At 45.1% G+C, this 25167-nt stretch overlaps 1 protein-coding gene and 1 pseudogene across 2 annotated transcripts in view; one reads left to right on the top strand and one right to left on the bottom strand.

The window, feature by feature from the left end:
- LOC126336587 (disks large 1 tumor suppressor protein) overlaps positions 1-25167 on the top strand; it is a 4198467-nt gene that overhangs the window by 3998747 nt on the left and 174553 nt on the right. The window lies entirely within an intron of this gene.
- LOC126337130 (5S ribosomal RNA) lies at positions 10142-10259 on the bottom strand (annotated as a pseudogene).

Here is a 25167-nt window from a genome sequence, read left to right on the forward strand (position 1 = left end):
CGTGCAGTGATCAGGGGTACACGAGTGGGTCTTCGGCTCCGAAAACCCATATCGATGATGTTTCGTTGAATGATACGCAGGCTCACGCTTGTTGATGGACCAGTATTAAAATCTTCTATCACGTTGAACGATTCTCTTCAGTCGTCGTTGGTCCCGTTCTTGCAGGATCTTTCTCCGACCGCAGCGATATCGGAGATTCGATGTTTTGGCGGATTCCTGATATTCACGGTTGTTGTTGTTGTTTTTGTTTTTGTTGTTGTTGTTGTTGTTGTTGTCTTCAGTCCTGAGACTGGTTTGATGCAGCTCTCCATGCTACTCTATCCTGTGCAAGCTTCTTCATTTCCCAGTACCTACTGCAACCTACATCCTTCTGAATCTGCTTAGTGTACTCATCTCTCGGTCTCCCTCTACGATTTTTACCCTCCACGCTGTCCTCCAATGCTAAATTTGTGATCCCTTGATGCCTCAAAACATGTCCTACCAACGGATCCCTTCTTCTAGTCAAGTTGTGCCACAAACTTCTCTTCTCCCCAATCCTATTCAACACTCCCTCATTATTTACGTGATCTACCCACCTAATCTTCAACATCCTTCTGTAGCACCACATTTCGAAAGCTTCTATTCTCTTCTTGTCCAAACTAGTTATCGTCCATGTTTCACTTCCATACATGGCTACACTCCAAACAAATACTTTCAGAAACGACTTCCTGATACATAAATCTATATTCGATGTTAACAAATTTCTCTTCTTCAGAAACGCTTTCCTTGCCATTGCCAGTCTAAATTTTATATCCTCTCTACTTCGAACATCATCAGTTATTTTACTTCCTAAATAGCAAAACTCCTTTACTACTTTAAGTGTCTCATTTCCTAATCTAATTCCCTCAGCATCACCCGATTTAATTTGACTACATTCCATTATCCTCGTTTTGCTTTTGTTGATGTTCATATTATATCCTTCTTTCGAGACACTGTCCATTCCGTTCAACTGCTCTTCCAAGTCCTTTGCTGTCTCTGACAGAATTACAATGTCATCGGCGAACCTCAAAGTTTTTACTTCTTCTCCATGAATTTTAATACCTACTCCAAATTTTTCTTTTGTTTCCTTTACTGCTTGCTCAATATACAGATTGAATAACATCGGGGAGAGGCTACAACCCTGTCTCACTTCTTTCCCAACCACTGCTTCCCTTTCATGCCCCTCGACTCTTATGAGCGCCATCTGGTTTCTGTACAAATTGTAAAAAGCCTTTCGCTCCCTGTATTTTACCCCTGCCACCTTTAGAATTTGAAAAAGAGTATTCCAGACAACATTGTCAAAAGCTTTCTCTAAGTCTACAAATGCTAGAAACGTAGGTTTGCCTTTTCTTAATCTTTCTTCTAAGATAAGTCGTAAGGTCAGTATTGCCTCACGTGTTCCAACATTTGTACGGTACACTCGTGAAACGATCATACGGGAAAATCCCCACTTCATCGCTACCTTGGAGATGCTGTGTCCCATGTCTCGCTCGCCGACTATAATGCCATGTACAGACTCGCTTAAATCTTGATAACCTAGCCATTGTAGCAGCAGTAGAACCCATCTAACAACTGCGCCAGACGTTTGTGATCTTATATAGGCGTTGCCGACCGCAGCGCTGTATTCTGCCTGTTTACATATCTCTGTATTTGAACACGCATGCCTATACCAGCTTCTTTGGCGTTTCAGTGTAGAACACACAACTGGCAGATTCGACACGGTGAAACCGTACCAAGCGCAGACAGCAGCTGAAGTTCGCCACTAAGAAAGACCTAGATCTTTCATCGTAACCGAACGGGTTACAGTGGTTTACAGCTATTTAGTGACTGGCGGATGCCGTTAATGGACTTCGGTTGTGGATGAGGATAGTATTTTTATTTTTTATTTTTATGGAGCTCAGATCATCGACGTCGTCAACACCAACGCCTCCACCGCTTGGCAATCGGACTCCCGAACAAAAGAGCTGTCTCCACAGCTCCACGCATTGTTCCATTGTAGCAAAGTGACCGCGAGACCCACAGCACTGTTATAAACGAATTAACATACAGCGACGCCATAGTAATTACGGTTAACTGTGTCGTTATACCAGCCTGGCGCAGCATAAGAGCTTAACACTAGTGTTCTCCCGTAATAGAGGAGTGCTGCTGTGGGCGCGGAACAAAACAAAACAGAGCCCGACAGTCAGGTGTTAATTTGAGTGCGATTACGTGGGTCACAGTTAAGCGAGCGTTTCGCGGGGTGTTAGCGGCTTTCACCGGGTTCGGAATGCCGGCTCGAATAACCCGCTTTGCGTGCTCCGAGGGGGACGGCCGTTGCCCGGAACACACAATGTGCCGGCGTTACTGGAGCGGGAACGCGTCCACCGTTTTCATTCTTCCGCTACGCACAAACGGCACGCATTTTTTCTGAAATATTACCGCCACAGAGGTTTACACCCACCGCTTAAATTCCGGTCTCGTGTTGTTCAGCCAGAGAATGATTGTCCCGAAAGTTCGTGGTTTGCGAGTCCGTTTGTGCTCGCAGTTTGGCCTGTAAATTTAGCCGAGCACGTGAAGCATTTGTTTCTGCTTATACTCGGGCAGTTGGTGACGGTAGGTAGATATACACTTTGCGTGTACGCAAATGCGTACGTGTGATTTCGTGCTACTACATCAATTTTGCACGTAGATGACTACCACATTTCGGTTGGCCCCATTGCTGTAAGCTACACTGCCTGACAAAAATTGAACCACCCTGAGGGCACGGTCTGATGTCTTTGTAAATTAGTACACGTACACACTCCAATGTGGGGAATGTAAATGATTTAGAGTTGCAGTGCTCTGCGGCAGGTAGAACAGCCACCAGAGTGCATTAGTGTCGTTACAGACCCGGTAGGATACACGAGGTGTTCGGAACTTCCCGTCACAAACTCTACGACTTGCAGAGGGGAATGGGTATATAATATTTTCAACTGGAATCCATGTCATCTAACGAGGTTACAGAGCTTCAAAGATACAGGCGCTGGCGTCTGTAAATGTATGTATGTACAGGGTGATTCCGTGATGATGTTACAAACTTTCAAGGATAAAGAAAAAGCATAAATGTATGGAGTTGAGGTGAGCGCCCCTGTACCGGATACAAAAAAATCGAAAGTTACAAGCGAAAACAGTGGAATACACGTCCGAAACCGTTGTTGCCGTGATTGCCTACTTACATACAGAGGTGGTAATATGGGCCAAAACAAGAAAAAATGTATGGTAAACACGGGCTCTAAAATTAATACCTTAAGAGCTATGAGCATTTGTTCAATAGAGATATGTTTCGCGCTAGCAAAGATGGACAAGTGCTGATAGCTCCTTAGGTATGCATCTTAGAGCCCACATTTACTAGATATTTTTTCTTGTTTTGATCTCTACTACAACCTCTGAAAGTTGCATTCCTTACATTCTTAGCAGGAGAAGTAGCGGTAACCGCTGTCAAAGGTATTACAATGAATTTCAATTGTAACTTTCGACTCGTTCGTTTCTGGTACAGGGACCCTTACCTCAAATTGTTACTTGTACCCTTCTCCATCATCCTAGAAAGTTAGCAACATTGTCACGGAATCAACTCGTATATGCATACATACTTACATTTAGAAGCGCCGACACCTATACCTTTGATGCTTTGCAGGGTCGTTGGATGACGGTTCCGAACATGGGTTCCTGTTGAAAATGATGTGTACTCACTCCTCTCTATAAGACCTAGAAATTTTTATCGGTAGTTGGTCCTGTATAAAAGGCGTGAACAACGTCAGATGTCGAGTGATCACTGTGAAGAACATATAGATGCCGTGTACTCGTGTGAGAAAGCGTTATCAGCACCTGAAAGAGTTTGAAAGGAGCCTTTTGTTGGTCTGTTTTACCGAATCGTGCAATATCCAGATTTGTGAGACATTGAGCTGACAGTGGCCCTGTGTTTTATTGCATGGAAACGTGAGCGGAGGCATACTTAACTTCAAGGGAGGTCGTAAGGGAGGACCATCGTCTTCTGCAACAAGTACGTCGTAACTACTCCACATCCACGCCTGCCTTGCAACGTTCTGTATCATCCCGCACCATCTGTCGGAGATTAGCAGCAGCTGGACCAGGGAATTGCTTTTCCATTTAAAGTTATCTAAACAAATAAAAATATTACACTGAAGTACTGTCTCTGATTGTAATCTCTGGAGAGTAATAATAACTAATTGTCGTGATGAAAAGGGATGTCTTTCATACTGGAAAAGATAGCAATCTGGCAGCAAGAATTTTGAATAAAGTGCCTGAATAAGTAAGTTAGACATGAAATCTAGAGTTACTGTCTTTGCAAAATTTGATCACAAAAATTTTCTCTGGATGATGTAAGTTGGCCTTGGTTGAATAAATAAAAAAAACATAACATTTTCTCCTTATGTCTATTCTGCGCAAATCTGGATAACGCGTTGCAGTACTGCTCCGTCTTGCTCGCCGGTATACTGATGCTGCAAATTACTATATCTACATAGTGAAACTCGAGAGGTGCAATGAGTTCTTTGTTAATTACAAATCGAACGGTTTTTCGAGCAAGCTTGGTTGGATGATCCATTAAAAAGAATTGTAAGAGAAAGGATGGTAAGAAAATCCAATATGCTCATAAATGACAACACTACGTTTTTTTGTATAGCCTACTGTGAAAAAGTGCTCAAGGTAAATTTTAAATTTAATGCGCTTCTTAGCATTCAAACAATTCTCTTTCCTGTCTCTCAAATCTAGAAACTTTCAGTACAATAACAAAGTTAGTCCGATGGCGCAGCAAAAGTGAAAAAAAAACAAAATCAATATAACATTTACCTGACATTCCATTAGACTTCCTCCTTCAAAAAAATTCATTGATAAATTGAGACTTTACATTTGAAATATAATATTGCCACTGCTTCCTCACTCTAACACTGGTTAACATTATCTGTCTCGCTCGAGCATATCTTAACAGTGTTTGCTTCCTCACTCTAACACCGTTAAACTTTTACTGGGTATATACGCCCTTGAGCAGCTCAGAGATACTAGGTTAACTTCTGCGATACAGCTTAAAACATCGCTGCTTTCTTAGAATCGATTCAGATACCAGAACTATGTATGACACCTATCACCATGCGTAGCCTGCCGTAAACACAACACAAGCGGCTGTATTTGGCGTGGTGTCGTGACCGGAGGCGTACACTACTGTTGAACGGCGTTGCATTGTCTTCAGTTATTACACGACTGGCCATTAAAATTGCTACACCAACAAGAAAATAAATAAACGGGTATTCATCGGACAAATATATTATAGTAGAACTGACATGTGATTACATTTTCACGCAGTCTGGGTGCATAGATCCTGAGAAATCAGTACCCAGAACAACCACCTCTAGCCGTAATAACGGCCTTGATACGCCTGGGCACTGAGTCAAACAGAGCTTGGATGGCGTGTACAGGTACAGCTGCCCATGCAGCTTCAACACGATACCACAGTTCATCAAGAGTAGTGACTGGCGTATTGTGACGAGCCAGTTGCTCGGCCACCATTGACCAGACGTTTTCAGTTGGTGAGAGATCTGGATAATGTGCTGGCCAGGGCAGCAGTCGAACATTTTCTGTATCCAGAAAGGCCCGCACAGGACCTGCAACATGCGGTCGTACGTTATCGTGGTGCAATCTAGGGTTTCACAGGGATCGAATGAAGGGTAGAGTCACGGGTCGTAACACATCTGAAATGTAACGTCCACTGTTCAAAGTGCTGTCAATGCGAATAAGAGGTGACCGATACGTGTAACCAGTGGCAACCCATACCATCACGCCGGGTGATACGCCAGTATGGCGGTGACGAATACACGTTTCCAATGTGCGTTCACCACGATGTCGCCCAACACGGATGCGACCATCATGATGCTGTAAAAAGAACCTGGATTCACCCATTCGTCGTTGAGTACACCAGCGCAAGCGCTCCTGTCTGTGATGCAGCGTCAAGGGTAACCGCAACCATGGTCTCCGAGCTGATAGTCCATGGTGCTGCAAATGTCGTCGAACTGTTCGTGCAGATGGTTGTTGTCTTGCAAATGTCCCCATCTGTTGACTCAGGGATCGAGACGTGGCTGCACGATCTGTTACAGCCATGTGGATAAAATGCCTGTCGTCTCGACTGCTAGTGATACGAGGCCGTTGGGATCCAGCACGGCGTTCCGTATTACCCTCCCGAACCCACCGATTCCATATTCTGCCAACAGCCATTGGATCTCGACTAACGCGAGCAGCAGTGTCGCGATACGAAAAACTGCAATCGCGCTAGGCTACAATCCGACCTTTATCAAAGTCGGAAACGTGATGGTACTCATTTCTCCTCCTTACACGAGGCATCACAACACCGTTTCACCAGGGAATGCCGGTCAACTGCTGTTTGTGTATGAGAAATCGGTTGGAAACTTTCCTCATGTCAGCACGTTGTAGGTGTCGCCACCGGTGCCAACCTTGTGTGAATGCTCTGAGAAGCTAATCATTTGTATATCACAGCATCTTCTTCCTGTCGGTTAAATTTCGCGTCTGTAGCACGTCATCTTCGTGGTGTAGCAATTTTAATGGCCAGTAGTGTATAATCAGTTCCGCACTGCCGAACATGGCTGCGACCTAGGGTGAGGTTATTCTTTCAGTGTTTTGGAGAGGCACTGCGGTGTTGCTCCGGGTATCATGGTTTGTGGAGCTAGCGGCTGTCTGTCCAGTACGCGCCTGGTAGTAACTCGGGCATCTCTGATTGCACAGCTTTACGTCGCGGGAGTTCTGCGTCCTCATGTGTTACCTCTCATGCAACTATACTGTGGTGCAGTTTTGCAACAGGGCTGTGCCGGCCGCGGTGGTCTCGCGGTTCTAGGCGCGCAGTCCGGAACCGTGCGACTGCTACGGTCGCAGGTTCGAATCCTGCCTCGGGCATGGATGTGTGTGATGTCCTTAGGTTAGTTAGGTTTAAGTAGTTCTAAGTTCTAGGGGACTAATGACCACAGCAGTTGAGTCCGATAGTGCTCAGATCCAACAGGGCTGTACTAGCCAACACATGGCAAATGTGTGTATAAACTGCCTGTGTGATGCTGGAGTACGCCTGTGGCCAGGAAGATTACATCTGTGCCCCACAGAACATGTGTGGCACTAGCACGGACGTCAATTTCATCGTGGTGCCAGTTTCCAGTATACGAATGGCCAATTACAACGCTTGTGCGCCGTCTTCCCTCAGGGGAAGATACCACGGTTTTATGACGCCCTTTCCAATTGAATCTTTGCAGCGTCATGCTGATCAGCGGGCTCATACTGCCTAGTTCTTTGAAAATTTGGCTCTATATTGTAATAACTGATATTACATACCCTCTCAACCCTTAAAGTTTCATTTCATTTTTTCCTTCCATTCTTGATTTCTTTTTCTAGTAGTATGTTTTTTCCCCATAAGAGTTGCTTGCGTTCATTTTTCCAAAATAGATGTGATGACGCGTGAGAGGTGAAATGTGTTCTCAGCGGCTGGATTCTCCTTGAATAGAATCCTTTTGAGTATTTTGTATTGTGGCATTATGCCGCAGTAATAAAATAGTAAAACGAGATTCGACGTTTACATCGACTAAAACGTTCCTTCGTCATCGGAGGTACCGCGGCCTCATTCCGTCCTTGCAGCGCTCCTAGAGAGAGAGAGAGAGAGAGAGAGAGAGAGAGAGAGAGAGAGAGAGAGAGAGAGAGAGAGAAGGCGACAAATTGCAGCGTTGATTAGCAAGAAAACGCTTATCGGCGGACCAGAATCCGTTTCTGGTACGCCTACACTTATAAAACAGTCGTAATAAAGGTGCCAGCCTTACTATGAATTGCGAAACAGCACTAAAGTGCCACTACTGCAACGTCGGTCATTTGCAATTATGGCTAGAGTGTGTAGATTTCGTTCGCCGCAAACAGTCAGTACATTTCCACTTACGGTTCCTTGCATCCTGCATAGAGATCTTGACAATGGGAAACCAGGTTAACCGTTAGAATTGTACTAATACTGTGATATTTCTGAATTACCACATTTATCGACTAGACGTTCCCATCTGCCCTGTTCCTCTAATATAATCTACCGCCATTGTAGTCCATTTTTACTTTCATCCAGCATTTCAAGTATTCTCTTTTTTCTGACCGTCTTCCTTGCTATATTTTCTTCAGTGACTCTCGCTGCAGGCTATTTCTTTGCAGTATATGGCCAATTTTGTTGCTTCGACTAGTTCCCCCCCCCCCCTTTCCTATTGTTAGAACTTCTTCATTTGACATATTGCCAGTCCATTTCACTTTTAGCACTTTTCTCCAGAACCACACTTCAAAACCATTCAGGTATTTTTCCGTCTTGCTTTCTGACTGTATCTAAAACGCTCTTGTCATCTGCCATCTTTGCCCTCCGCAGTATGGGGACAGCCACCATGTTTCTCTGGGCGCCGACGTCAGCATTCCAATTAATGTGATGGCTGACACATTAGCCAAAGAAGCATCTGGGATGCAAACACTCTACCTAGATATTCCAGGTGCTTCGCCATATCCTCGAAGATTATAAAACTACCCAAGACCTGGGACTTGAAATCGACTTAGGATGAAACCGCTATAAGCCGTGTGCCACACTTCTACCGAAACGTGTGACTTACAACAAGATTTAAACACGTAGGGGACGGAGATGGTAGCACAGACCTCTCGCCGCCGTTTTACCACCGCGGCGTCACACAAACAGTTCTTCGGGTCAGAACCTGCCAAGGGCGACAAAGTATCTCTATCTCTGACCATAAGATACTACCCACATATATTAAGTTACCAATTTAACTTTCACGCAGCAGTCTAATTTTTGGTCGTGAAATTTCATTCCCTAGTACAAAACATGTGATACTTCTATCATGATTCAAAAGAGAGTGAGTGAGTGAGTGAGTGAGAGAGAGAGACTGACTACCTCATACCTACATCGACATCTGTTTGTGGACACTAAAATGGGGGTGTGTTAAGGCGTATAGTTAGACGCCGGCACGCCAGTCGGGAAGAGAAGAGACGGTTGTGAGAAGTCAGCCAATAGCACGCTGATCGACCCCTCTCCAGGACGACAACGCAACAGCATCGGCTTTTATGTGAACAGGACAACCGCGCCGTGACCGACTGGTGACGGCTCGGTTTCAATAGCAGCCTCAAGATTAGCGGCTTCGATAGCAGCGTCAGAGCTATTTACTTCACTCGCACTCTCTATGTAGTCCAGACCTGTTTTTGTCTATACTGAAGAAGATTGATTATTTTGTTTGTCGCCCTTTGTCTGCGACACATTTGTGTAACTGCCAAAGTCAAGTATTGTAATTTTCTTTCTGTAATATCAATACTACTTGTTTAATTATTAGTCCAGAGAATAGACTATGCAGACGGATAGGCACTACACGGTGTGTCCTCATTTCACCTTTATGATGGCATGAATTCTACTTGGGACACGTACAATAACGGCTGAGAATGTGTGCGGAGGAACTGCAGCCCAGTCCTCAAAAGCCGAAAGCAGACAAGTGCAGTGATGTTGGACGCTGGGATCTGGAGCTAATTCAATGTTCTGACTCATCTCAGAGGAGTTGCATTAGTTTCTTCGTCACCCCTCGCCCTACACGTGACGGCAGATAACGTACTCCAGGCATTCGACAAACGCAATCGACTGCCACAGTGTATAGGTTGATTCATCTCTGCAAATGACTCGCTTCCAGTCACTCTCAAGTGGCGCTGCCCTTTACACGTCTCTTAATAATGATTCTGGAATAGTGTAGCTTATGACGAGCTACTCGACTGTTGTTGCATTTTCTTCTGACTCCCTGCGTACAGCCATTACGCTAGCTGGTCTGCTGATAGAATTTTGGAGCTCACGAGTGATTCCTCTCGCAGGGATAATGCAGCTTATTTTGCAACTCCGTCCGAACAGTACATGAAGGCCCAACGGTATCGACCGGCTGGCGTGTCATCCTCAGCTCATAGGGTGTGGGAATGGAAGGGCATGTGCCAGCACACCGCTCTCCCGCCCATAGTCAATTTTCGCGACCGGAGCCGCTACTTCTCAATCAAGTAGCTCCTCAGTTTGCCTCACAAGGGCTGAGTGCACCCCGCTTGCCAACAGCGCTGGACAGACCGGATGGTCACCCATCCAAGTGCTAGCCGTGCCCGACAGCGCTTAACTTCGGTGATCTGACGGGAACCGGTGTTACCACTGCGGCAAGGCCATTGGCCTTATTTTGCAGCTACCTTCGGCACTGCTCGACAATCGCTACCCGTCAGCGCATGAGGTCTGCCTTAGCTGTCGTTGCTTCGCCTTCGCACCTCCAATCAGCGACAGATCACTTGGGCGGGTTTAAAAGGGTTGAAAAAAAATGTCCCCGATTGATTTGCTTCCCAGGTGACATCCAGTGACCGGTCAACGTTCGAAGTCTCATTGAACTCCTCAGCTGACAGATTACGCTGGTACTTTCTCTCTACTGACAACACAATAACCCTGCCCCCTTTTAAACCGTCTGGTCCACATCTCGTGTCATATGTGGATAATTCCGCATTACATAGGATTGTCAGGATACATTTGATTAGACAGTGAACTAGTAAGACTTTTTGTCTTCGAAAGAATGACTTCCAAATGCTGTATTATTCTGAATTGACATTGTGCTAATGCAGTACGATAAGAATGATGTTAACCACCTATATTATTATTATTAAAATCGTAGGCATCTGCTCATGGTAAATGCGAGCGTGTCGACATGTATTAGCGGGAGGGAGGGACAGTGCTAATCGGTGACTGTCCCCAGAAACAAGACAAAATACTTGGCGAATTTAGCTCAGAAATATATATTTTTTACAGGTGTCTCGCCCTGCGCTTAATCCTGGCAATATTGAACAAGATGGGTTACAGGTATTTTCTGTGTCCAGTTGGTGTTTATTTTATGTTCACGTGGCGGAAGAAATGGTGTGCTAGAAATTCCAATAAGCGGACACGGCAGGTGGAGACGGCGACGGGTGGTTTAATTGGCTGTCGCCAGGTGGCGGCTATATTGGAAGCGGCGGTGCGTGGGCGACGAACGCGTGTGCCCCACTCCACGGGCGATCCACGTGTGTGCCAGCAGCTCCCGTAATGGGCCTGCAATTAGCCTGCAGGCGCTCCACGTTCGCGCCGAGAGCGGCCGCGTCGCCGGTCGCTTTCCTTTGGTAAAGTTGCCGCCGCGGCCGCAGCCAACCGCCCAGCGTCTGGCTGTCACGGTTTCTGGCCACGGCGCTCCACTTCTGCGCCACTTTCGGGGGGGAAACCTGTTTCTTTTGAGTGGAGGTTCCATTTGGCGCACCCAGGCGAACGATGCTCACGGTTAAGTTCCATGCAGCATTTAAAATGTGGATGGGCCTGCAGAAGTGGGGAAGCTGGCGGAACTACATTGTTCACTCATATTAATGTCACCACCTGTCGGCCGGTCGGTGTGGCCGAGCGGTTCTAGGCGTTTGTCTGGAACCGCGCGACCGCTACGGTGTGTGATGTCCTTAGGTTGGTTAGCTTTAAGTTGTTGTAATTTCTAAGGGACTGATGACCTCAGATGTTAAGTCCCATAGTGCCCAGAGCCATTTGAACCATTTTACCCCCTGTCAAAAGCGTGAATAACCACCTCTTGCATGAAGAGTGTCAGTGAGGTTGTGGGAGGTACCGTCTCGGATTTGGAGACTGCAGATTCCAGTGCCGTGGCCAGCTACACTAGGCTTCTGGGGCTGAGGGTCCATAGCGCGAACAGTCCGATCGAGTTGGTCGCACAGATTCTCGACTGAGTTTAAATCTGAGAAGTATGGTGGCCAGAGGAGCACGGTAAACTCATCCTGCTACTCTTAGAACCACGCACGTACACTGCGAGCTGTGTGACACGTAACATTGTCCTGCTGATAGAGGACATCGTGCCGAGGAAAAACAAACTGCATGTAGGGATGGACATGGTCCCCATGGATAGACACACACTTGTGTTAACTCACAGTGCCCCGAGAGTGACGAATCGCCCAGGGAATGCCACGAGAACATTTCCCAGACCATAACTCTTCCGACGATTGTTGTAGCGTCTTTGCTGCCAGACGTGTTACACGCCAAAGGCCGTATGTCCGATGAGCAAAAAACATGATTGAACTGAAAAGGCCACAAGTCGGCATCCAGTGGCGGTACTGGCGTGCAAATGCTAGAAAATAGTTAAAATGGCTCTGAGCACTATGGGACTTAACATCTGAGTTCATCAGTCCCCTAGAACTTAGAACTACTTAAGCATAATTAACCTAAGGACAACACACACATCCATGCCCGAGGCGGGATTCGAACATGCGACCGTAGCGGTCGTGTGGTTCCGGACTGAAGCGCCTAGAACCGCTGGGCCACCGCGGCCGGCTGCAAATGCTAGACTTCATCGCCTGTCAGCTGCAGTCAGCGTGGGTGCATAAACCAGCTGCCTGCTGCGAAGGCCCATAAGCAGCGACGTTCACCGAACAGTCGGTGAGGAGACATTGTTGCTAGCCCCATGGTTCATCAGGGCTGCCAGTTGCTCAGCAGTTGCACCTCTCTCTGCCCGTACTTCCACCAATGTCCCGAACGCTACTGATCAAGCTCTTTTCCATATCAGATTAATTGCTTCATTTCCTCATTACGACAACATTACCCCCCCCCGCGAGAGGCCTTGTTTACCCTTAACTGTCAGTGCTGCCACCTGCTGCCAGAGAGAGACTGTTGCACGTTGACGTCGGACATTGGCGGTGAGCCGGCCGGTGTGGCCCTGGGGTTCTAGGCGCTTCAGTCGCTACCGTCGCAGGTTCGAATCCTGCCTCGGGCATGGCTGTGTGTGATGTCCTTAGGTTAGTTAGGTTGAAGTAGTTCTAATTTCTAGGGGGACTGATGACCTCAGATGTGAAGTTCCATAGTCCTCAGAGCCATTTGAACCATTGGCGGTGATCACATTAATGTGACTGATCCGTGTATAAACATGTTAGCTGGTTACCCGTCGTGAAAGCGAATAATTCGTGTTGGACGATGGAGGGAGGGAATAAGAATCAGCCTAGCACAGCCGAAGAGAGCTAAACAAACTAGTACCAAACATAGGTCTTAATTCGGGAGGAAATTCCCTGTGAACATGTTTGCAGCATTGAAGTTAATCGTGGGCTGTGAGGAATACCGAAAAAAGAAAACTGAAGAATCACCCTAAAAACTAAATTGGCCGACAAGAAATGAAAGGAAGAGTTTATCCACAGAATCTGCGAAGAAACGAGTATGTGGAAAACACAGACTTGAAGGGAAGGATTGCATGACGTGTTAAGACATGGGGAACAACTTACATGATAGCGGAGGTGGTCATAATGGGCGGTAACTATAGGGGAGTCAGACTGGAATATATCCAACAAATAATGTGTGGTATCGATAAGTAGGATTCCACGGCGTAGCTGTCAGTTAAATTGGCACTACTACAGACAACGACGACAGCGCCCTCTAGCAGGCGCAGTTCAGCTCTACGAGCACCACGGAAGATTCTGCCCATTTGATCGAGAGCAGACGGCTGGGACACTTAGCCTCAGCTTGAGACTGTGCTCATCTGTACAAGTTATATACAGGGTGATACAAAAAGAATACCACAACTTTAGGAATTTAAAACTCTGCAACGACAAAAGGCAGAGCTAAGCACTATCTGTCGGCGAATTAAGGGAGCTATAAAGTTTCATTTAGTTGTACATTTGTTCGCTTGAGGCGCTGTTCACTAGGCGTCAGCGTCAGTTGATGCTAAGATGGCGACCGCTCAACAGAATGCTTTTTGTGTTATTGAGTACGGCAGATGTGAATCGACGACAATTGTTCAGTGTGCATTTCGAACGAAGTATGGTGTTACACCTCCTGATAGGTGGTGTATTAAACGTTGGTATAAACAGTTTACAGAGAATGGGTGTTTGTGCGAAGGGAAAAGTTCTGGACGGCCGAGAACGAGTGATGAAAATATAGCACGCATCCAGCAAGCATTTCTTCGCAGCCTAGGAAAATCGACTAGCAGAGATAGCAGAGCGCTGCAAATTCCACAATCAACTGTATGGAGAGTCCTACGAAGAAGGTTAGTTATGAAACCTTACCGTCTGAAATTGGTTCAAGCACTGTCTGCAGCTGATAAGATTAAAAGAATCGATTTCTGCGATTTTATCCTTGCTCAAATGGAAACAGATGAATCTTTCGTTTCAAAGATTGTTTTTAGTGATGAAGCAACTTTCCACACTAACGGGAAAGTCAACCGGCACAATGTCTGTATATGGGGCACTGAGAATCTGCCGGAAACAACTCAGTATGAACGTGACTCACCTAAGGTGAACGTTTTCTGTGCCATTTCAGCCAATAAAGTTTTTGGCCCCTTTTTCTTCGAAGGTGCTACTGTAACTTGACTACAGTATCTGGAGATGTTAGAGAATTGGCTGTTCCCTCGGCTCGAACAAGAAGCACAACAATTCATATTTCAGCAGGATGGAGCGCCACCACATTGGCACTTACCTGTCCGTAACTACCTGAACGTCAACTACCCGAGGCGATGGATCGGAAGGCCAGGCAGCCCGTGACAGAGCACTTCATCACAGGCCTGCAAGAAGCCCTGATCTTACCCCCTGCGATTTTTTCTTATGGGGGTATGTTAAGGATATGGTGTTCCGGCCACCTCTCCCAGCCACCATTGATGATTTGAAACGAGAAATAACAGCAGCTATCCAAATTGTTACGCCTGATATACTACAGAGAGTGTGGAGCGAGTTGGAGTATCGGGTTGATATTGCTCGAGTGTCTGGAGGGGCCCAGATTGAACATCTCTCTACTTGTTTTTGAGTGGAAAAAAAACCTTTTTAAATACTCTTTGTAATGATGTATTACAGAAGGTTATATTATGTTTCTTCCATTAAATACACATTTTTAAAGTTGTGGTATTCTTTTTGAATCACCCTGTATTTCAGGCTCCAGTAAACCACTTTTACTTACGTGCAGTACCGACGTATTTTTCCTGCTCCTGCTCACGCGGCGCCTCCCAGGCGGGATACAAAATAATGGAAGACTTTGGGTTTCAGTAGGCAACTGAGAAGAACGCGTGCGAGGGGCTCGGCGGGGAGCGGAGATGCAGTCCTTCCCCTCGCTGCCTTTCTCCCTTTCAAATGTGTTATTAGCAGTTCCAAAAACAGGGTACTTGCAATAGACTTGGCAGTCCTGTTGTGTCTCATTATTCGCCAGTTATTGTTTCAGATTTTCTTTAATTTTGTTATTCATAGCTCCAGTGCCGAAGGGGAAAATTCTAGTGAAACGTGATTGCAGATATTATATGCGCATTAAAAACAAGAAAGAGGCTATAGAGTTCTACTACTGATCATTTGTAGCTGAGTAAAAAGGAAACTTGTAACGCAACGAAAAAGCACATTTCAGTAGTTGCTTATAAGTACCTGTATTAATGAACTATTGATATAGCAGGTACTGGTACCGCGTACAGAAGTGTAAAATATGAACGAAATTATTGCGAAAGGATCACTGTACTGAAGACTTTAATATGTTACGTCGCTCGAACCTCTTAAAGTCAGACACAGTTGAAAATTTCACGTGATGGTATTCAAGAAAAACACTACTCATAGCCACGTTTTTGCTGCACGCATTCTTCTCAGTTGCGGACGATAGGTGCTACTCTTGAGCTGAAGTAAAGAGTTTGGCGCAGGAGAGCAAACCAAAGACATATTCTTTACTATTTTAGAGGGGGAAAGAATTGAAATCTGTCTAATGCCGTCCGTTTTTACATGTCTCCCCTTTCGTATCCTATCACCCAAACCACTTTTTCCGTATTTCTAGGTAGGCTTGCGCGATCGGTGTCATAAATATTAGAATTCTTTTAGGTATTGTAGAGCGTCGTTGTATAAAATAATAAATTATAATCTAGAATGGAATAAAGAAGAGGGTAGGAAAGGAAAGCTTTTCTTTTTCATCCTTTGCCTTTCGTTATGACTAGCCTGTTGTACGGATAAAGTTACCCAAATATGATGTATTGACACCGATCGTCTGCAAGAAATAGAGGGACCTTTCTACTCCGAAACCACTTTCACCTTCAGGAAGGCACTTCAGTAGGTCGAAACGTCAGTTTTATAGTTTGTAATTTTAAGTGTTTTTTAAGTCTTATGTGTTCCTACATAATTTGATTGTTATTGCTCCAGACTGAGCCACGAGGGTGCAGCCGCCCATCTCCCCCCCCACCCACACACACACCTCTCCCTCCCTCCCCGCCGACAAAATTTCAGCAGTTGTTCACGGACATTTTCTGAATATTTTGAGATAAGAGACGCGTTAGATTATAAAATTACATTTCCGATAAGTAGTGAAAGAGTATGGCTTGTCATGTCGACGTAAAATTAATTAATACGAGCTGTACCAAAGCGCGGTATATCGTCGAAGATAACAGTAAAGTGCCTATATGAACAGATCTGTCATCGTTGCCGAATGAAATTTTTCGTCACTACACCGTAGTCCAAAAGCATCTGCTCTCATGAACAAATTATTGGACGGAAGCTGTATAACAGTCTTCTATATTGGATGTTCCTGGCAGCTGTTGCTCATTTACATTGGAAAGGGCCTTTCCTCTTCCAAGTAAGTGTCATCCGATGGCAACATTACTGAAGAAGTCAACAGATTACAACGAGGCACAGCACTGCTTGTTTTCCTCGTTCCAAAGCTCAACCATCCGATTGAGAGTCGGTCGCTATCTTGCTTCATTTCCTTAGCAAATCGAAGCGTCGCTATCTCGGAAATCTGTTTACCGGCTGTCGCGGATCAGAAACACGGCTTATTTGTGGCTGTGGAGGGGCAGGAATCGCCATGACTCACGAGCGTGACTCAGGCCGGCTAGAGACGGGAGGCTCTATGAATCACGTGGTTTCGTGTGCGCCGCGAGAAGTTGTAGCACCTTGAAGGCGTGTCAGCTGACGCCGACGATACCTGTACACCACCAACTTCGTTCACGTACCAAAATATTGACAAAGACTGTTTGCAACTGGTACTTTACTTTGCTACTCGTGGAGTGCATGCGCACTGGGCACTTTCCTGTAGCCACGCCCCTCGCCTGTCTGACAGCGGACATATCGTGGTGTGATTAGAGTAATGTTCTGCGCTGTTGCTTGTCTCTGTTGGCAGATGGCTGTCACACTGGGTTCAGTCTCTGATGGCACACCGCGTCGGGGGAATAAATGAACACTCTTCATCTACATCCATACTTTGCAAAACCATTGTGAAGTGCATAGCGGAAGATACTTCGTACTGTGCCAGTTACTAGGGCTCCTTCCCGTTCTGTTGATTTATAGGACGCGGGAAGAATGTTCAAAACGCCTTAGTACGCGCTGTAATTAATCTTGCCTTAACAATCCCTACGGGAACGATAAGTAGCGAGCTGTAGTGTACTCGTAGATCAGTAATTTAAAACTGGTTCTTGAAGCTCTGTATGTAGGTTTTGTTGGGATACCATGCGTCTGTTTCAACCGCCTGCCGGTTCAGTGCTTTCTTTTAGCATCTCTGTGATGCTCTCCCGTGGATCAAATAAACGTATTTTGCTCGTCTTTGTGTACGTTCAATACCCCTGTGAGTCCTATTCTTTTGTTACGAATCCTATACGCTTGACCAATATTGTAGGATGGGTCGCACAAGGACTTGTAAGCAGTTTCCTTTGTACACAGATTGCATTTCCCTAGTATTCTACGAGTGAACCGATGTCTGCCACCTGCGTTACCTACGTCTGCGCCTGTGCGATCGTTTCATTTAATATCCGTACAAATTGTTACACGCAGGTATTTGTATGAGTTCACGGATTCCTGTTATGACAAATTGATACTGTGGCCATGTGATACTATGCTTCTTTGTTTTGCCAAGTGCACGACTTTACATGTATATACATTTAAAGCAAGCTGCAAATGTTTGCAACACTTCAGAAATCGACTGAATATCTGTACAGATTTTTTCAGACTGTACTTTACTATAATTAACTGCAACATCTGTGAAAGCTCTGAGGTTATTATTGTTGTCTCCAACGTTGTTACATACAACATTACTAGCAAAGGTCCCCCAACACACTTTCTTTGTTTCACAAGCTGCGACATGGTCGGGAATTGAACAGTGACCCGAATATGGAATAAATTTTTTGTCATCACACTACCGGTTTCGGTCTGTAATATGTGTGTGTGTGTGTGTGTGTGTGTGTGTGTGTGTGTGTGTGTGTGTGTGTGTGTGTGCACCGGTACGAAAACAATTTGCGTCAAATATTGACCTTCTTTCTGCTTTGCAAGTGCAATAAGCTGCCGATGCAGTGAATATTATATGCGAGATGAAAACTGTTTTGACGAATTTGTGAAAAATTGGTTGCGCAATTTTCTGCGTTTTAGTTATTATTTCACTCTAGCTTTCTACAATTCTTTCTATTTATTTAGCAGGTTGAACACTTTTATGTTCAAGTATTTTCGAAAAGTCAAATAACGTTTTCGAAAAGTCAAATAACGTTACACGGGAATTATTGTTCTGAACGTGAAGTTCCCTGTGCAGTAGCGTGCTTTAAAATATTTGCCACTAACGAAATCTGTAATACTGAAAAAAAAATTCGTTCCTCTTCAATACATCCTATTAGCTCCTAATCCACTGTAGTTCTGATCCTGAAACTAAACTCGACGAGGAAATGTTTTAGAGTCTGCACCAGGCAGCGCTGGGCGAAATTACATTATTGAAGTGTTGATAGTAAAGCAGTGCTGCATAGCGTGACTTACTAATTGAGGCGTCTTGTCACGGTCCGGGCGGCTCCCCCCGTTGGAGGCTCGGGTCCTCCCTCGGGCATGGGTGTAGCGTAGTTAGTTTAAGTTAAGTAGTGCGTAAGCTTAGGGACCGATGACCTCAGCAGTTTGGTCCCATCAGACCTTACCACAAATTTCCAGTTTTACTAATTGAAACGAGTGACATTAGGTCGATAAGAGGACGCTGGACACACGGCTACATCAACAGTCTGCAAATTGACAACGATCACAGCACCGTATAACTGTTAATTTATCAGTGGACTGGTATCACTTCGATGCGGGAAGAACTACCGCCATAATTCCTACTCCTACATATTTTACGTAGTCTCCTTATGTCTTTAAAACCCTAGCGTAAACAAATAAATGTAATTTGGCCCGGGGATGATACAAAAGCGTCCTTTTTTCCTCCACTTCGATGGGTCGCGTGTCACTTAAGCTGCTTATTCATTTAAGCGGCCCCTCGATAGGCTTCCATTCCACACTTCCCGGCTGGGTATAGAAATCAACACATTCCTGCCAGTAGAACCCTTAAACCGGTAAGAGCCTCTCTCCGTGGAAAGTGTGTTCATGCACATGCTGAGCATTTCCTATATTCGTGAGCCAAAACCAGAGTATCACGATGCGACGTCCGTTTCCCTTAATTTTAATCTCTTATGCCACTATCAGTTTATCATTTGTAGTTTGTTTCACCTCGTGCGAGTCCCAAGCTACACTACCTCATATTTAGAGTCCTGCGTATAAATGGCGCAATGTGTTATATCCTTTCCCTCAATTCTGACAGAGTTTTTCCATGGGTTCCACTTGGTTGTAAGGCAAATTTTAGAACTGGAAATATCCTTCCAAATATTTCTAGTTAGGATTCCTTCTCTCTTACTACCAGCTCGACTGATATTTGGCTGAAAGCTCCATGACTCTTCAACAGGTCATTACTGTCAACAGCCAGCTCTGCCTTTAGGCGTACGGAATGAAAAGCACCAATAAGAGTACAGCTCTGAGAACACAACAATATTTAAGGGTGGCCAACTTCGCCCAGGATGTCAATGTATCGGTTGCCCTCGTGCAGAACCGATTGGAGCTGAGTGTACAACTGTAACAACTCTATGCTGGTTACTTGTTGATCTTCACAGAAGAATCATCTACTGCAGTAGACAGGTTGATTAAGCTTGGAGAAGTACATGGTTGTGTCTTGCTGGGTGAACCATTGCGTAATTATCCTTCAGTGATACACTTCCAGAACCAAACGGAAGCCAGTGTTACCAGAGCTGGATTCGAACAGACCACTTCCACATCGGTTACAACTTTTTTAAATCATTTGTACCTCAGAAAATATATAATGGCATAAGGTTTTCACGATAAACCTGGACTCAGATAATTAGTGCTTAATGATGATGGAGGTGATGTGTTCAATACAAAGGTCATTAGTATCACTACTAGATTATTGTGAAATTGATGAACTTAAGATCAGTGTATCACGAAATTAACAACTTTAAAAATCTTTTCCCCCTCTTCGTTCCTTCCTACCTCCCCTTCTCTCCCTCGAGTGATATCAATACGAGCTGTTGCGGCAACCGCCGGTTTTGATCGATGACCGTGTTTTAGTGGACAGAAACAAACAGCTGATGTAGATCAATGCAGTCAAAAGAAGTCTCATATAAGGATCTACGCCGCATATCTCGCTGTTTATCAGCCACTTTGTGCGCAGTGACGTTAAGATTTAATTCAACAATCAATATTCACTCCAAACCACACTCTTTGTTACCTCAACTTCATGTCCATAACCGGCTGCCCTCTTCTGAAGACGTTTGCGTGATAATATACATGTCGCCGTAGTTGCTGCTATAGTTTAGCGATTTCGTAACAACTGGTGGCTCATCGCTGCACAACATCGTTAGGATGAATTAGTCAATTCCAGATAAATTTCTTTAACCTGAGATCTATTTTCGTTTTCACTATCTATTGTAATAACGAGTGGCATTAGAATTGCCCTTTCAAATAAAGTACTGCTGGTAATATACAATAGTCCATTTAATTGGTGTTGAACCACACCCGAAACAGGCTAACGCAATCACTAGATATAACTAATAGATCACTGTAGATATAGCTAACAGTGTTTACACGTTTTAGTATCCTCCCACATGACTCTGAAGTTAGCTTCGGACTAATATCTGCTACCAAACAGATACAGCAATAAACTAGGAAGCGTTCCACCCACCCAATTAAAAATAAACAGTAAGTGTGTGGCAATGTATCATCACAACAGGGTAGCACCGCGAAATGCACGTGAATTATTTTAAGCGTAGTACCGCGGTGGCTGCATGTTGTAGCTCGGTTTAGGAGAAAGAACTGATACTATCGTGAACAAAAAAAATTACTCACAGAAGGCTTACACAAAATACAATCTCATAGCTTTGTTATACATGTGGCATATCAATAGAATCTACAGTATAAATGAAATTATCAGCTTAATATTCTTTAAGTGCAAATGTTTCCTGCTACAGCGAGCTTTTGCCATTATTAGTTCTGCATCAACCGGACGTTTCTGTAAACATTAGTGTGCAACGACTGAAATTTCGGCGCGCTTTCGTCACTATGGACTTGGTAACATTGAATTCCGTGTCCCATGCGTCTAGCTTTCAACCATCATTCCAATTTCAGAAAGTCTGTTAATTCCCGTCTTGAGGCCATAATTACGACGGCAACGTTTTCATATGAATCACCTGAGTGCAGATGACAGCTCCGCCAATGCACTGTCCTTCATACCTTGTGTTCTTGACACTACTGCAATCGGTATATGTGCATATACCTATCCCATCACCCCAGTGTAATGAGTCTCTTAGCGAATGACTCATCTCGTGCATAGTCCACACCTCCGTGTTCGCCTTTTCCTCGTTGCGCTCGACAAAAATTCTCGGAAATGCCTGGCGATAAGACGAGTCGCTTTAGGTGTTAGAGACGTGGACGTCCAATTGATGACCATTATTGTGGAGAGGATATGGTCAACTGTTCAGAGGCTAGTCATGAATTCCTCCCCGCTTTTTTCGCTGCCTTGTTTTTTATTTTAATGCAGAAGCACGAAAATCCAGTACAGGAAGAAAAATGCTTGTAATATTCTTTTCCAGTTAACTTCTGGCTGTTTGGCAGCTGGGAATAGCTTCCTGTCCACGCTTCACATATTCTTATTGTAATGCATGACACCACTTGGCTTTTGCACGAAGGAACGCGCTGACCGTCACGTCTTCCATTTCGTCATCTGCTTATGACTCCACGCCGAGCAGATCACGTGCAATGTCTAAAACAACAAGACAAGCTATTTTCTTTTCAGGGTAACGATTGCAATAATTTGCGACCTTACCATAATCAACAGTAAAAAACGATATAACTGGCCGAGAATGCATAATCTTAACTAGAGAAAATATTTTCTACGTAGGTTCTCTAATCGTGATTAACGAGAGCTGTCATCTTTTGGAGAAATCGTTAACTAATGGCTTTATAACATATGTCGGCCGGAAACTCGTTGTTTACGGGACAGAATGTATCGAACGCTACGAGACGAGCAAACCACGGACTGATAAATTGCTGGCCATTAAAATTGCTACACCACGAAGATGAGATGCTACAGACGCGAAATTTAACCGACAGGAAGAAGATGCTGTGATATGCAAATGATCAGCTTTTTTAGAGCATTCACACAAGGTTGGAGCCGGTGGCGACACCTACAACGTGCTGACATGAGAAAAGTTTCCAACCGATTTCTCATACATAATCAGCAGTTGACCGGCGTTGCCTGGTGAAACGTTGTTGTGATGCCTCGTGTAAGGAGGAGAAATGCGTACCTTTACGTTTCCAACTTTGATAAAGGTAGTAATGTAGCCTATCGCGATTGCGGTTTATCGTATCGCGACATTGCTGCTGGCGTTGACCGAGATCCAATGACTGTTAGCAGAATATGGAATCGGTGGGTTCAAGAGGGTAATACGGAACGTCGTGTTGGATCCCAACGGCCTCTTATCACTAGCAGTCGAGATGACAGGCATCCTATCCGCATGGCTGTAAAAGATCGTGCAGCCACATCTAGATCCCTGAGACAACGGATGGGGGCGTTTGCAAGACAGCAACAATTTGCACGAACAGTTCGACGACGTTTTCAGCAGCATGGACTATCAGCTCTGAGACCATGGCTGCGGTTATCCTTGACGCTGCATCATAGACAGGAGCGCCTGCGATGGTGCACGAATGGCAAAGCGTGATTTTTTCGGATGAATCCAGGTTCTGTTTACAGCATCATAATGGTCGCATCCGTGTTTGGCGACTTAGCGATGTACGCACATTGGAAGCGTGTATTCGTCATCGCCATACTGGCGTATCACCCGTCGTGATGGTATCAGGCGTCATTGGTTACACGTCTCGGTCACCTTTTGTTCGCATTGATGCCACTTTGAACTCTGGACGTTACATTTAAGATGTGTTACGACCCGTGGCTCTACCCTTCATTCAATCCCTGCGAAGCCCTACATTTCAGCAGGATAATGCACGGCACATGTTGCACTTCCTGTACGGGCCTTTCTGGATACAGAAAATGTTCGACTGCTGCCCTGGCCAGCACATTCTCCAGATCTCTGACCAACTGAAAACGTCTTGTCAACTGGCTCGTGACAATACGCCAGTCACTACTCTTGATGCACTGTGGTATCGTGTTAAAGTTGCATGGGCAGCTGTACCTGTACACGGCATCCATGCTCTGTTTGAATCAGGGCCGTTAATACGAGCAGATGTGGTTGTTCTGGGTACTGATTTCTTAGGATCTATGCACCCAAAATGCGTGAAAATGTAATCACATTTTAAGTTCTAGTATAATATATTTGTCCAAGGAATACCCTTTTATCATCTGCATTTCTTCTTGGTGTAGCAATTATAACAGCCAGTAGTGTATATGTCACGACCACTTGGTGTTGGGTGGTGTGGGGGAGGGGGGGGGGGGGGGAATCCACTGTAAAGCAATGCGAGTTTTGGGATGGGTGTGGTGTCTGTTATGAGTGTACATCTAGGCGTAATTGGTTGCGTCAGACCAGAAGCTTACGTGCTCCGTATGGTAATACGAACAGTGAGTGAGGTTCGTCGAGTCAGAGCGGAGAAATCCTCCCCGCATGGCGTGGCACCTGGCATGCGGGACGCGGCCATAGCGTTATCAGACGGGGCCGCTACGTCATGTTTGTCGTATCTGGTTGCGGCGCTATCGCGCCAACTGTAGCCACTATCACATCTGGCTGCCGTACTAACACCAGCTGCTGCCGTACTAGGAGCAGCCGACGATACGCCCCGTCCTGTGCGGCACACACACACACAAAATGTCCTTCCCGTTCAACAGCACCAAAAGGTGCAGGCTTTGTAGAGGCCGGAGGAGGACAGAAAGAAAACGTTAGGGGTACGCTTCAACGTTCCTTGAGTTCTTTCGAAACATACCTGTCAACGGGAATGAGACACTTGGCGTATCGTGGGATCTTTTGTGCTCTCGTCTCACAAGTCTCAGTTTTCTTTTTAATTGCTTCCATACTCTTCAAATTTAGGTTAAAATACGTGCTGTAGGAATCAGCATGTATTTCGAAAAAGACGATCGTGTGAAACCCAACTCGCGCTATTCGTCCACGAGGCTCAGAGGGCCATAGACACGGGTTCCCAGGTAGATGTCGTGTTTCTCGACTTCCGCAAGGCGTTAGATACAGTTCCCCACAGTCGTTTAATGAACAAAGTAAGAGCATATGGACTATCGGACCAATTGTGTTATTGGATTGAAGAGTTCCTCGATAACAGAACGCAACATGTCATTCTCAATGGAGAGAAGTCTTCCGAAGTAAGAGCGATTTCAGGTGTGCCGCAGGGGAGTGTCGTAGGACCGTTGCTATTCACAATATACATAAATGACCTTGTGGATGACATCGGAAGTTCACTGAGGCTTTTTGCGAATGATGCTGTGGTATATCGAGAGGTTGTAACAATGGAAAATTGTACGGAAATACAGGAGGATCTGCAACGAATTTTAGCATGGTGCAGGGAATGGCAGTTGAATCTCAATGTAGACAAGTATAATGTGCTGCGAATACACTGAAAGAAAAATCCTTTATCATTTAGCTACAATATAGCAGGTCAGAAACTGGAAGCAGTTAATTCCGTGAATTATCTGGGAGTAGGCATTAAGAGTGATTTAAAATGGAATGGTCATATAAAGTTGATCGTCGGTAAAGCGGATGCCAGACAGAGATTCATTGGAAGAATCCTAAGGAAATGCAATCCGAAAACAAAGGAAGTAGGTTACAGTACACTTGTTCG

The sequence above is a fragment of the Schistocerca gregaria genome, chromosome 2 (genome assembly GCF_023897955.1).
Source record: "Schistocerca gregaria isolate iqSchGreg1 chromosome 2, iqSchGreg1.2, whole genome shotgun sequence".
In the NCBI taxonomy this organism is placed as follows: domain Eukaryota; kingdom Metazoa; phylum Arthropoda; class Insecta; order Orthoptera; family Acrididae; genus Schistocerca; species Schistocerca gregaria.